General features: G+C 38.9%; 1 long non-coding RNA gene across 1 annotated transcript; it reads left to right on the top strand.

Annotated features, from left to right (window-relative positions):
• Nucleotides 1–10072: 10072 nt before the first annotated feature.
• LOC144466747 (uncharacterized) lies at nucleotides 10073–11932 on the top strand. Its single transcript, XR_013493221.1, has 3 exons — nucleotides 10073–10403; nucleotides 10594–10752; nucleotides 11207–11932. It is a non-coding gene; the product is annotated as an uncharacterized LOC144466747 (long non-coding RNA).
• The last annotated feature ends 423 nt before the right edge of the window (nucleotides 11933–12355 follow it).

Here is a 12355-nt window from a genome sequence, read left to right as displayed (position 1 = left end):
TGCACTTACTACAGTAATATGCAAAATAATGGAGAGAATGGTGACTGATAGGTTAACGTATAAATTGGAGAAGGAGGGGTGGTTCACTCCAAAGCAAAGTGGGTTTCGTAGAGGTAGGAGCACTATGGACTCGGTGCTTTCACTTGAGTCTGATATAAAGAAGGCCATGGTAAAAAAGAGGGACTGATAGCAATGTTTTTAGATATCGAAAAAGCTTATGATATGTTGTGGAAGGAGTGGCTAATTGTGAAATTGTATGATGCAGGAATACGAGGACGCTTACTAAACTGGATCCAGGACTTTCTTAAGAACAGGGAAATACAGGTGAGGGTGGGAGGGGCTCTATCTAGCAGCACAGGCATTGAGAATGGAACACCACAGGGAAGCGTAATTAGTCCAGTACTATTCAATATTATCATTAATGACATTTTTAAAGATACTGGGCCTGGGTTTGGTCTCTCTCTGTTTGCAGATGATGGAGCAGTGTGGAAAAGCAGGAGGAACATAAAACACATAACTGAGAGAATGCAAGGAGCGATAAATAAAATAGTTGACTGGAGAAGCAGGTGGGGCTTTAAGATATCAGTAGAAAAAACAAAGTATGTTGTGTTTGGTAATAAGAAAACTGAATGTCAAGGTTTATCTATGTATGGACAGGCAATTGAGAGGGTAAAAGTATTTAAATTCTTGGGAGTACATTTTGATGAAAGGCTCACATGGGGAAAACATATTGACAATATTGTAGGTAAATGTGAAAAGGTTATTAATGTGATGAGGTCTCTCTCTGGAAGTACTTGGGGCGCTGGCAGAGACATGCAAATACTAATATATAGAGCAATGATAAGATCAAGGCTAAATTATGGATGTCTGTGCTATGGTACAGCAGCCAAAACAGCTCTAAAGCGTCTTGATGTAGTCCAAGCAAAAGCATTGAGGGTGTGCTGTGGGGCCCTCCGCACCACCCCAATCCCGGCCTTACTGGTTGAAATGGAAGAGATGCCACTGGGAATTCGGAGGACAAAGCTGGCAATGCAGTACCTAAATAAACTAAGGGGATGTAAAGGGGAGAATCCAGCAAAATCAGTCATGGAGGAAGCATGGGAGTGGGGAGGAGGAAGTGTCAAAAAGGAGTGCTTCATCCTTAAGATCAGTAAGGAAATGGAGGGGCCGGGTTTGGGGGAGGTGGGGGTTGCCCCTATAGTGCACTGGCCAGTTATACCACCTTGGTTATTACCATCACTGGAGATAGACCTCAGCATATTGGAATCAATCAAAACAAACGAAAGTACAGTTTATAGTGACCTGGTGGAAAACAGATTAGAAGGCTCCTGGCAACATCATCTTCAAATTTACACAGACAGGTCCCAAGATCCAGAAACAGGGAAGTCAGGTTTTGCCTTTTGTATTCCAAGTCTGGGCGTAGTAGTGAGCAGGCGAATGTCGGAGGGGGTTTCAGTCTTCACAACAGAGCTGATGGCCATAATATGGGCATTGGAGTGGGTGGAGGAGGTGCAGCCAGGGCAGGTTGTTATATGCTCAGACTCTACTGCTGTTTTAATGACTTTAGGGGAAGGCAAGCTGGGAGTCCGTTCAGACCGGGGTGGTGCAGCTGTTGGTACAGCTGTATAAAATTGAGAAGGCAGGAGGGGAGGTTGCGTTTCTCTGGGTGCCAGCCCATGTGGGGGTAGAGGGGAACGAGATGGCAGATGGGGCAGCTAAAAGGGCATTGAGGAGGGAGGTGGATGTTAAGGTGGCCATAGGAGTGAATGAGTATAGGTCCATTATCAGAAGAAGAATTACAGCGGGGTGGCAAGAGCAGTGGGAAAAGGAAAAAAAGGGGAGACATTACTTTAGTATTCAGAACAATGTTAAAAAGGGGCAGAACTACATGGGGTCAGTAAGGAGGCATACAGTGACCATGACAAGGCTGAGACTGGGGCACTGTGAGCTGGCCTGGGACCTGTTAAAAATTGGAAAACACAAGGACGGACTCTGTGAAGCCTGCAAGAAACAACAAACTGTGAGGCATGTCCTCATGGAGTGCAGCCAGTACACAGAAGAGCGAAAGAGGATGTATGAAGAAGTGTCAGGCCAGCCTGAAAGGGATATTACATTAAAGAGCCTTCTGAATCCCACTGAAAACCAGCCAAGGGTTGTGAAAGCAGTCCTTGAGTTCATCGCCGCTACAGGATTACACTTGTGGAAATGGAATTAAGTGCATTATAGACTCGACCTGTGGGAGGCAGCAATGTGCCACAAGGCATCTAGACTGCTGGAAACTACACGAAGAAGAAGAAGAAGAAGAAGAAGAAGAAGAAGAAGAAGACCAGTGGCGCCGCCGGGATTCAATTTCATAGTATGCACAGATCCAGCATTTGTTTTCATCCAAACTTTGCAAACGTGGTCGGGATTTGTAGAAGACATATGTATGCTGCTTACTATAAAATGCTGTTACTATAAATAAATGCATCTCTGTGCAGAGAGGAAAATATGATAAAGTGATCCGTAAGTCCCCGCTCTCCCCTACGCTAAGCAGAGGGAGAGAGAAATTACACAGCCTACAGATGTTTAAAAGTCCAAACAAAAAAATATCAACAAGAAACGATTCTAATCAATTCCATAATTCAAAGTAGATTTTTACTCAACGAAAAAATGAAGATCAGTTAGGCTTTACAGCAGAGGATGGTGACAGCGTACAGAAACACAGATAAAAACAGCTCAGCAAAACGTTATGGTGACGGCGCACCAGGCAGAGACACATGGTAAAAACACACAAAAACACACTTTATAATAATAATAATAATAGGCTAATAATGTTCCTACCTATTTGACATGAAGTCTACGCCTCCCTGTCGTGTCGAACTCCCGCAGAATGGCCTCAGAAGGCTTAGTTCTTTTTCTTTCAAATGCCTGGAAAAGGCTCAACTGTCTTTTCGACATTTCTATAACATTACCGGACCGAACCGTAATCACCACATAGGCGGTAGGCTACGTAGTGTAGAAGAAGAATATAGCGCCAGAATTCAAAATCACTTAGTGACAGATGACGTAAATGACAATCATTGGCCTTTATGTTAGGAACAGCACATCATTTTACATTAATTGGTTAATGCTGAGTTATGGCATGACCTTATTACATAGAATTGCATACAATGCATACACTGGGTTTTTTCAAATGAAATTAGCTGCTAGGTTAGGTAATTAGCTGCTCATGTATAGTTACATGCCATGGTCATTCCTGGCCTTCAATTATATTCTTTAGCAGAAGAAATAAATGGCAGTTTACATTGGGTTTTCTCACTTAGGCCTACATTTTTCTCCTGGGGCTCACAAATGCTAAACATTTGCCATGTTTTATGACAGAGTCTCAAAAGACCACATAAAACATGATAATCAACAGGGTTCCCACAGGTCTTCTTTATGAAATTGCATAAAACTGGGATTTTGCTGTGCAGATTTTCTAAATTTTCTTGGTGGAGAACCCCCCCGACCCCCCCTTGAAATCTTTCTTTCTGTCACAACAGGACATATTACTGGATTTTTTAAGCAGATGATCAATACTACCATCAGATTGATTAAATTGACCTTGATCTGCGCTATAAAACAAATATTGAGCGTCTATGGACATATGTAGGGCTTAGGCCTATCCACCTTATTTTCAAACACGGAAGTAGATAGTGATCAACTTCCGTTTTTTTGTGTGTGACTTCCGGTCAGCCGCTTTCCCTCATGCCTTCCCTTACCGGAGCTAACGGTGCAAGCTAATTTTTTTTCAGTTTTCAGTTGTTTATGTTAGTCAATCAGTTAGTTAGTTAGTTAGTCTGTGTATTTTGTATAACGTTAGATAACTGTGCCCACGTTTCCGTTATAACGGAAATTTATTCCCTCTTAACGCGAATAAATTGCACGTCAATCATAAACTATGAACCAAAAAAGCACAATCTATCCCAAGTGAGACAAACTGCTTGATCCCCGTCTCCAGTGTACCAGCAGAGAACCTGCAGAACCGAATCAGCGAAAAAACACACCGGGCTACACAGCCTCTCTACCTGAGCAGCTGAAGCTGCGGCTCGCACCCTCGACACACAGACGGTGCTTCTGCATGCCAACAAAATGTGTGCGCAACTGTGAGAAATAAATATGTGAGGTGTACGCTGCTTTTCTATCTTTTTTCCCCCTTTCTTTCTTTCTTTCTGTCAGCGACATACACTCCTAACACAGGACGGGTTGTTTTAATTGACTGAGTTGATCATTAAGCCATAGTGATGCGCGGATCGGCTCTAATAGCACCTGAATCAGCATGTACGCATCAACCATCCAGCCGTTACAACATGATTGAGCTAGCAAAGCAGTTTTGTGTTGCTATGCGTGGTATTTATTCAGTTTTGGGAAATCACGATGTCTAGAAAGCATCAGTGGTTGCAGCTGACAGGAACAGCTAATGTTAACACTAGCAGCAAAGCTAACATCAGGATCGTCATCCGTTAAAAGCCTCCCGTTGTCAGATACGACATTAAACTACTCCAATTACAACCTGATCTCACAGAAATATGTGAAATGACCACGACCTCTTAACACCGCATTCCGTGGTGGCAGCACGTAATGGGTTGAAATTACGTGCTGCCACCACGAAAACAATGCCAATGTAAAGTCAATTAGGGTCCTCTCCCGTGGTGGACACACAGATTCCCTGATTCAATCACGTCACGTCAACCTTGTTTTCCTCAATGATATCTTTAACATTCCTGTATACACACAAAAACGCGGAAGTGTTCTTGATATTAAAACGGCAAATACATTCCCCTGTTATAATTTCCCACCAATAATAATAATAATAATGACATTAACGTGATAGTTCGGCTGTTCTAGATATTTGTTATAGCCTATTCAAATATTCAATCACAAAAACGCCGTTTCTAGAGAACTTGCTAAAATATCTGAAATGAACCATCATGCCTACTTTTTCTTAACATATTTCATCTAGGTGCAGTGTCATTACTAGTTCAGCTTTACTAGACATTTGATATACTCGGTAGATGTATCTTTTTACGACCCTGTTTTACAACAAGCCGCAAAAAACCTACCGTCCCAAAAACGCCGCTTTTAGAGTACTATCTAAAATAACTACGATTAGCCAATAGCCTTGCTTTTTTTCTTAACATAGTCCATCTAGGTGCAGTGTAATAACTACTTCGGCTTTACTAGATATTAGATTTATTCAGTAGATCTAGCTTTTTACAACCCTATTTTACATGCCGCAAACGAACCTACTGTCCCAAAAATGCCGTTTCTAGTGTATTAGCTAAAATATCGAAAATTAGCGGACATCTTTACTTTTTCTTACCATAGTTCATCCAGGTGGAGTGTAATAACTAGTTCGGCTTTACTTGATATTAGATATATTCAGTAGATATATCTTTTTACAACCCTATTTAGAGCCCTACTTTGCAAATCAGAAGAACTACAACTATGTTGCTGATATGTATCAAACTGCATGGCGCGGTCCCAGGGAATTGTAGTTTTTTAAAAATCTAAGTGTTTTTCCCAGATTTGGAAGTTGTAAATATTGAATTGAGAGTACACTGTGGACTTTAAGGAGATGGTAAACACATTTGTGAAATCAGATTTTAAATATCTAATTTCTAAATGGGTGAAAATTAATTTTATCCATATTTTATCCATATCTGACAGCACCCACAGTTGTTGACTACACTCACATGATAGCTGAGGTCAAGAGCTCTCTATAACAGTTGGTCCCATGTCTGTACCCCCTTTCGTTGCTGAGTTATAAGCCCTCAAACATGCACTGAGGTCGAGGTTCAAAGGTCAATGGCTGAAAGCAGGAGCCATGTAGAGTCTTCATACTGACATATGTTCCAGGTTGAGACCTTTCCATTGATGTATTTGGTTTAGCTCTACGACGAAGTTTAGATTTTTTCATTTTTTGGACACAAGCCATGCCAGGTGTAGTTTCAGAGAGTACTTTGAAGGCCCCGTGTATAAAATGAGTTTTGTTTGTTTCTTTGCTTGTTTTTATCTTTTTTACTGCAGATAGTTACTAAAATGAGTCATCCTCAGACAATACAATACTACTAAAAAGTAAAACCAATAATAACAATAATGAAATAAGCAAAAATAATATTAAAATCATAGTGAAATGTTAAAATCTATTTACAGAGTGGAATGGTAGCCTAATAGATAACTTAGATAATATTTATTATTGTTAAGACACTTTATTATTGCTTAGATACTATTTAGCCTATTATTGTATTTACTTTTAGCATGTTCTACTTTTGAGTAATTTCTGAGAAGTTGTGATAAAAAAAATAAAAAAAATTACAGACTATAGGAGACAACCTCTTCAATGTCTCACGTCAATTAATTAACACGATTTGTTGGCTTTTTATAATGCCTTTTTTTTTTTTTTTTTTTTGCTGCTGTCTCCAGTTGAGAGTGGTGATTTGCTAAATACATTCTACAATAATAATTAGATTAACATTTGGTCTATAATATTGTTGGCTATATTACGCATTTTAATTTAAAAAAAACGGAAGAATAAAAGAAATAAACACCGAAATAATTACTTTTTTTTTATTGATACTCCTCTCTGACACACACACACACACACACACACACACACATTGAACACGCGATTGAATGAATGAATGAATGAATGAATGAATGAATGAATGAATGAATGAACATTTTCTGTCGCGTTTCCTGTTTGTGTTCTGACCAGACACTCTGTAGAGGTTGCCACCGGAAACTAAGTATCAACATCACATCACCCGCACAATTCTTTTTAAATACTCTTCTTGAAAATACAGAATTTTGTGAGGAAGTTAAACAACTGATAATAGAAATAGTATTATTAAAAATGGCATCTTTGAGTAAATGGGAATGGTTCAAATTTAAAACAAGAGAAACTGCAATAAGAATAAGTAAGCGTACTATCAAACTTTAAGAGTTACAACAACAGGAAATAATTAGGGATATTAATAAATTATGTCATAAAACTGATTTATCTATGGATGAACAGGTCAAACCACATGACCTTCAAACCCAACTAGATAATATTTTTTTAGTAAAAGTAAGGGGAGCATTCATTCGCTCAAGAGCTCGTTGGATGGAAGGGGAAAATAATTCCTCCTATTTCTTTGGTCTGGAAAAGCAAAGACAAATGACAAAGAAAATCCAGAAGTTACTTACTAATGGTGTTAACATTGACAACCAAGATCAAGTTTGTGAGGAAATATGAACCTTTTACATTAATCTGTTCAAATCCAACTTTTCTAAGGAGAACTTTTTACTCTTTTTTGGGAAAATGAAAGAACATAGTCAAATTTTGGATGGTGAATTTAAGCAACACTTAGAGGAGGAGCTAAAAATTGAAGAATTAGTTAATGCCCCAAACAAATTCATATGGCCTACTTTTTACACTGAGCTTGATATGGTTCTTATTACAGGCTTGAGTGTTGTTTTGAAATACCATGACAGTTTTGACGACTGCGTCTGTCGTCATCATCATCACGTGATGCTTCTAATGATGACAACAGACGCAGTCGTTGAAACTGTCAAGGTATGACAAAACAGCACTCAAGCATGTAATAAAAACCATATTAAGTTTAGTTAGATAATGCCATTTTAAGAATGTCTAAAGGAAAGTCTCCAGGACTTGATGGTCGAACCATAAACTGTTCTCTAAAGTTTCAGGTTTATCCCTTAATATCAACAAATGTGAACTATTCCCCATTCACACAAGTATTGATCCCACTATTGCTCCAATAAATGTTGTATCAAAAGTGAAATACTTAGGAATAGCAATATCCAAAAATCTTGTTAAAAGAGAAGATGTCAATATGTCTAATTGTATAACAGATGTGGAAAAAGTTAGTCAGTCATTGGCTAACCAGAGCTCTTACTATTTTTGGAAGAGTTCTTTTATCAAAAGCAGAGGGTATCTCCAATCTGATTTACCCATGTCACTCCCTGTATGTCTCCCACAGTAGCATTAACAAAGCTAACTCTGTAATTTTAAAATTCTTGTGGAGAAATAAAACCCACTACATTAAAAGGTCACAGCTTGTTAAAAAACATAAAAATGGTGGAGCCATAATCATGCTGTAGATTATGAATCACTTATCAATGTTTGGTACATTTAGAATAAACTGGATTGAAGCCTTTTTGTCACAGCCAAATTCAATGTGGTTTCATATTCCAAAAGCATTGTTTAATAAAATAGGTGACCTCGAATTACCATTGAAATGTGATTTTGAGGTGAACATAATTACGATTAAGTTGTCCAAGTTCCATAGGCAGATTCTTCATTTTTTGAAAATTATATTTACTCACATTTTCTCCCCATGGATCAACCCTATGGAACAACAGAGTAATTACAATTAATAGAAAGATGGTATTTAAGAATGACTGGTTCGAGAGAGATATTTTGTTTGAGACTGATCTATGCGATGACAATGGTTACATTCTGAATTATTCAGGCTTTTTGGTGAAGTATAATTTAAACTGTTCGTATAAAGAATATAACAGAATAAGTAAAGCTATTCCTGTAACCTTGACACATTTAATTAGTAACACCACAAGGTACTCCAATATTAAGCCAATCTTGCCAAGTATAGTAATTGACGGTTGTAATTTAAATGATAAAAAATGTAATAATAAATTATCAGTGCAAATCAGTGAAATCCAGGGTGTTTCACGACTATCGCAGAGGGCTACGGGTCCCCGAGTCATCCTTGTCCACTGTGGAAAAGGCAGTTTCTAAATTTATCAAATGGCCAGTTTCCCCAAAAGTTAAAGAAACCCACTTGAAAATAAAACATAAGTTCTATCCAGTACAAAAATTTTGGTCAGACATAAAAAATGGGTTATCTCTCAAGATTAATGACATTCCATCTTTTAATCTTGTCCATATCCTTTTTTTTATATGGACAGCTTGAACCAATTGATCTCTGACATGGTCAACATCATTGTTCTTCTGAGTAAATATCATTCATTGTTGCAAATGGAAAAATAACAAGCCCACCTTCAACTGGTTCATTACTGACTTTAAAAGGTTCTTTACATCACTGAAATACATAAACTCCAACAAGACAGCCAAGAAAATACACATGGACATTAGCCATTTCCTTTTGTTTAAAGATATAGTCCCTGTTTTTTTTCTTTTCTGTGTGTGTAGTCCTTGCTCCATCTAGTGTCATGTCATGCCCGAAATTACTTCATTACCTGAGTTAATGATATCAGCCTTGTGTCTTTCTTTTTTGTTTTCAAGTCTTAATTCAATACATTTTTGATCAGTCACAAAAAGGCTATACATGGGATTTATATCTTGTTATCTGCAGGAACAGACTAGGCACTATTCATCAATTTACATGACATATATATGAATATGACAGCAGTAATAGCATTTCCACAGCAATGAGTAAAACAGTCTCAAGGGCTGTCTATCAGCTGCTTGCAGTCTCTGCCCTAGCAGACTTTACTTGATGACAGTAAAAACGTCACACTACGTACAACTGAAGTCCGCAAGGGCTCAGTCCACAAGTCCACAGGGTGGACATTTGGATTCAGCCTTGCTCTCCGCCGACCCATGTTAATATACAATTGACTATGTATAGTTTATGATGAATGTAGCCTATTTAGTCCCTAACAACTAAACTTCACCATCAGTGACACAACATGTATCTTGTTAACAGAATGAACCTTCAAATCAGACAAATAAAATTAAAATCTCTGAAATTCAACAAAAATTAAACGTTTATATTAAACTTAATATTGTTGAGTCAACATCTAAACCAATCAGCTATTAGATCGGGTGAGAGCCAGGCGTTTTGCATCATGCTCCGGGTCTTGCAGTTGGTGGAGAGAAACTGCAGCGCCTGCCTCTAAACTGCGGTTGCCTTGCTATCGCGAGATTATTGCTGTCCACTTTTGCATGAAGTCAGAGCAAGTCGGGATGAAGTCTGTTGACTGGTTTAGATCTTGACTCAACAAGGGGAAATGTCGGCGGGGGAAGAACAAGAGAGCCATACCAGACCCACTCTGTGAACCGGAATCAGACATGAACGTCATTACCCTGTCCAGTAGGTCCCTTTCCGACACTTGTCTGTCCACACTCTCTAAAGGCTTATCTTTTGTCCCTACCATTCAATGTAATGAATTTGCCACACACATTGATATGCAAAAATTTTTTCACACTCTAAGATTGAAAGAATTTTTTAGTGGCCACACTGAGCCCAATCCTACACACAGGCCTACTAACGCTGTCTCTCCCCTCCTTCCCTGCTCACAGGGAGACCCTCCGCAGCCGGTGGAGGACACAGACCGTATGGATTTTACAAGCAGCTTGCAACCACACACAGAACCTACCCGCTCTTACCTCAGAGGTAAATCTTACTTTACCTCCTAAATATAGGAATCTATACCTAGTTACCTATTGCAGACTAGTTGAAACAGATGTTTCTACTATCTTAAACAAGAGTAAAGAGTATAAAGTAAGAAATAACCTCACAAAACAACAATGGGATGAACTGAAAGCCATTAAAAATGATGAAACCTTGGTTGTTCAATCTGCAGACAAGGGTGGAGCTATCGTCATCCTGGATCTAGCAGCATATGACAGAGAGATCCAAAACCAACTCAGCAACTCCAAGTTCTACAGGAAACTGGAACAGAACCCCATATCATCTTTCAAGAAAAGAGTGCATGACTTATTGGACCATCTTTGGCTAACTGGTGAGATAAATCAATCCAAACAAGCTTTTATGAAAGGGGATTGTCCTATAACTCCAGTCTTTTACATTCTGCCTAAAATTCATAAAAACTTTGTGGACACACCCCCTGGAAGACCTATAGTGGCATCTATAGGATCCCTAACTGAAAAAATCTCAGCTTTTGTTGATTACTTCATGCAACCTCTAGTTATATCACTGCCATCCTACACCAAGGACTCTATGGACTTTTTGAAAACAGTCCAATCTATGCTAATGTCTAATGAACAACAGTACCTGGTAACAATGGACATTAAATCATTGTACACCAACGTACCTTTTGAGGGGGGTCTCCGAGCTGCTGAGTTTTTTCTGGAGAAAAGAGACACACAGAGTCCAAAAACATTATGTATTCTGAACCTGATAGAATGTGTACTCACATCTAATTATTTTTGTTTGGTACTGATTTCTATCTCCAGGTGTCTGGGGCTGCGATGGGATCAAAAATGTCAACCAGCTTTGCTTCTCTCTATGTTGGACTCTTTGAACGTGAGGTGATTTTCAATCCTGAACTCAACCCTTTCTTACACCACATATCTCACTGGAAACGGTATCTTGATGACGTCTTTTTTGTTTGGACCGGTACGGACACACAACTGATGGAATTTCACAATTTCATGAACAACAAAAGTGAGCGTTTGAAATTCTCTCTTGAAATGGATGCTCTAAAAATGAACTTCTTGGATGTTTTGCTAATAAGGGAGGGTAACACTCTGAGGACCAGTTTATATCGCAAACAGTGTTGCCAAGTCCGCTTATTATAAGTGACTTTGGGCTTGTTTTTCTGTAAAGTCGCTTACAAATATTGGTAGTCGCGGGTCGCAGTTTTTTTGGGCTTGTTTCTAAAGCGTAGTTGCTTATTTGGGCTTGATCCCAGCTCCAGAGTAAGTTGTCAAGCAGATATTTTCGATATGTTATTTAAGTGTAGGATAGTTTGTCTTGCCTGTTCCCTCTGTCCCTCCCCTTTCCCCATACACACAAGAGACAGCAGAGTTTTTTTCCCACCCGCATCCTGCTTCTAATTGGCTCTGGCTCTGATGGCAACGAGTACTAGCCAATCAGAGGCAGAACAGGGTAATGTGTTTTTTTCTGGTTAGGAAAATGTCAGTCCTGTAACTGAAAGAAAAAAGTTAGATGAGTGCATAAAAAGCAGTAATAAATAAAGAATTTGTGAATTCAGGATGATATTTATTTGTGTGCAAATTTTAATTATCAGAGGTTTACTGTGTATATAATGTACTTGGTACATCAGTCTATATTTGATATCCCATCTGTTTTCTAATGTTAAATAATGTTAAAAGGTGGTTTAACCCCCTCTTGTGGTCATTGTCCTGAAGCTCAGGGGGGAGAAAAATAAACTGTGTACCGTGGGTACAGTTTTGCAAAACTGTGCACAGTTTACTTAACTGTCCACATGGATGTAAATTGACAATCTGTACCCACAGTTTAAAATCCATCCCCACGGACTGTAAAACCATGCACATAGTTTATTTAACTTTTTCTCACCGGAACCTAGGGGGGCTCCGTAGAAAAAGTCGCTTGTTTTGGGCTTGTTTTCACAGGCCTGG

Source organism: Epinephelus lanceolatus, chromosome 14, assembly GCF_041903045.1.
Source record: "Epinephelus lanceolatus isolate andai-2023 chromosome 14, ASM4190304v1, whole genome shotgun sequence".
NCBI lineage: Eukaryota > Metazoa > Chordata > Actinopteri > Perciformes > Serranidae > Epinephelus > Epinephelus lanceolatus.
Note: the sequence above shows the minus strand (reverse complement) of the source record. Positions and strands in the feature narration are given on the sequence as shown.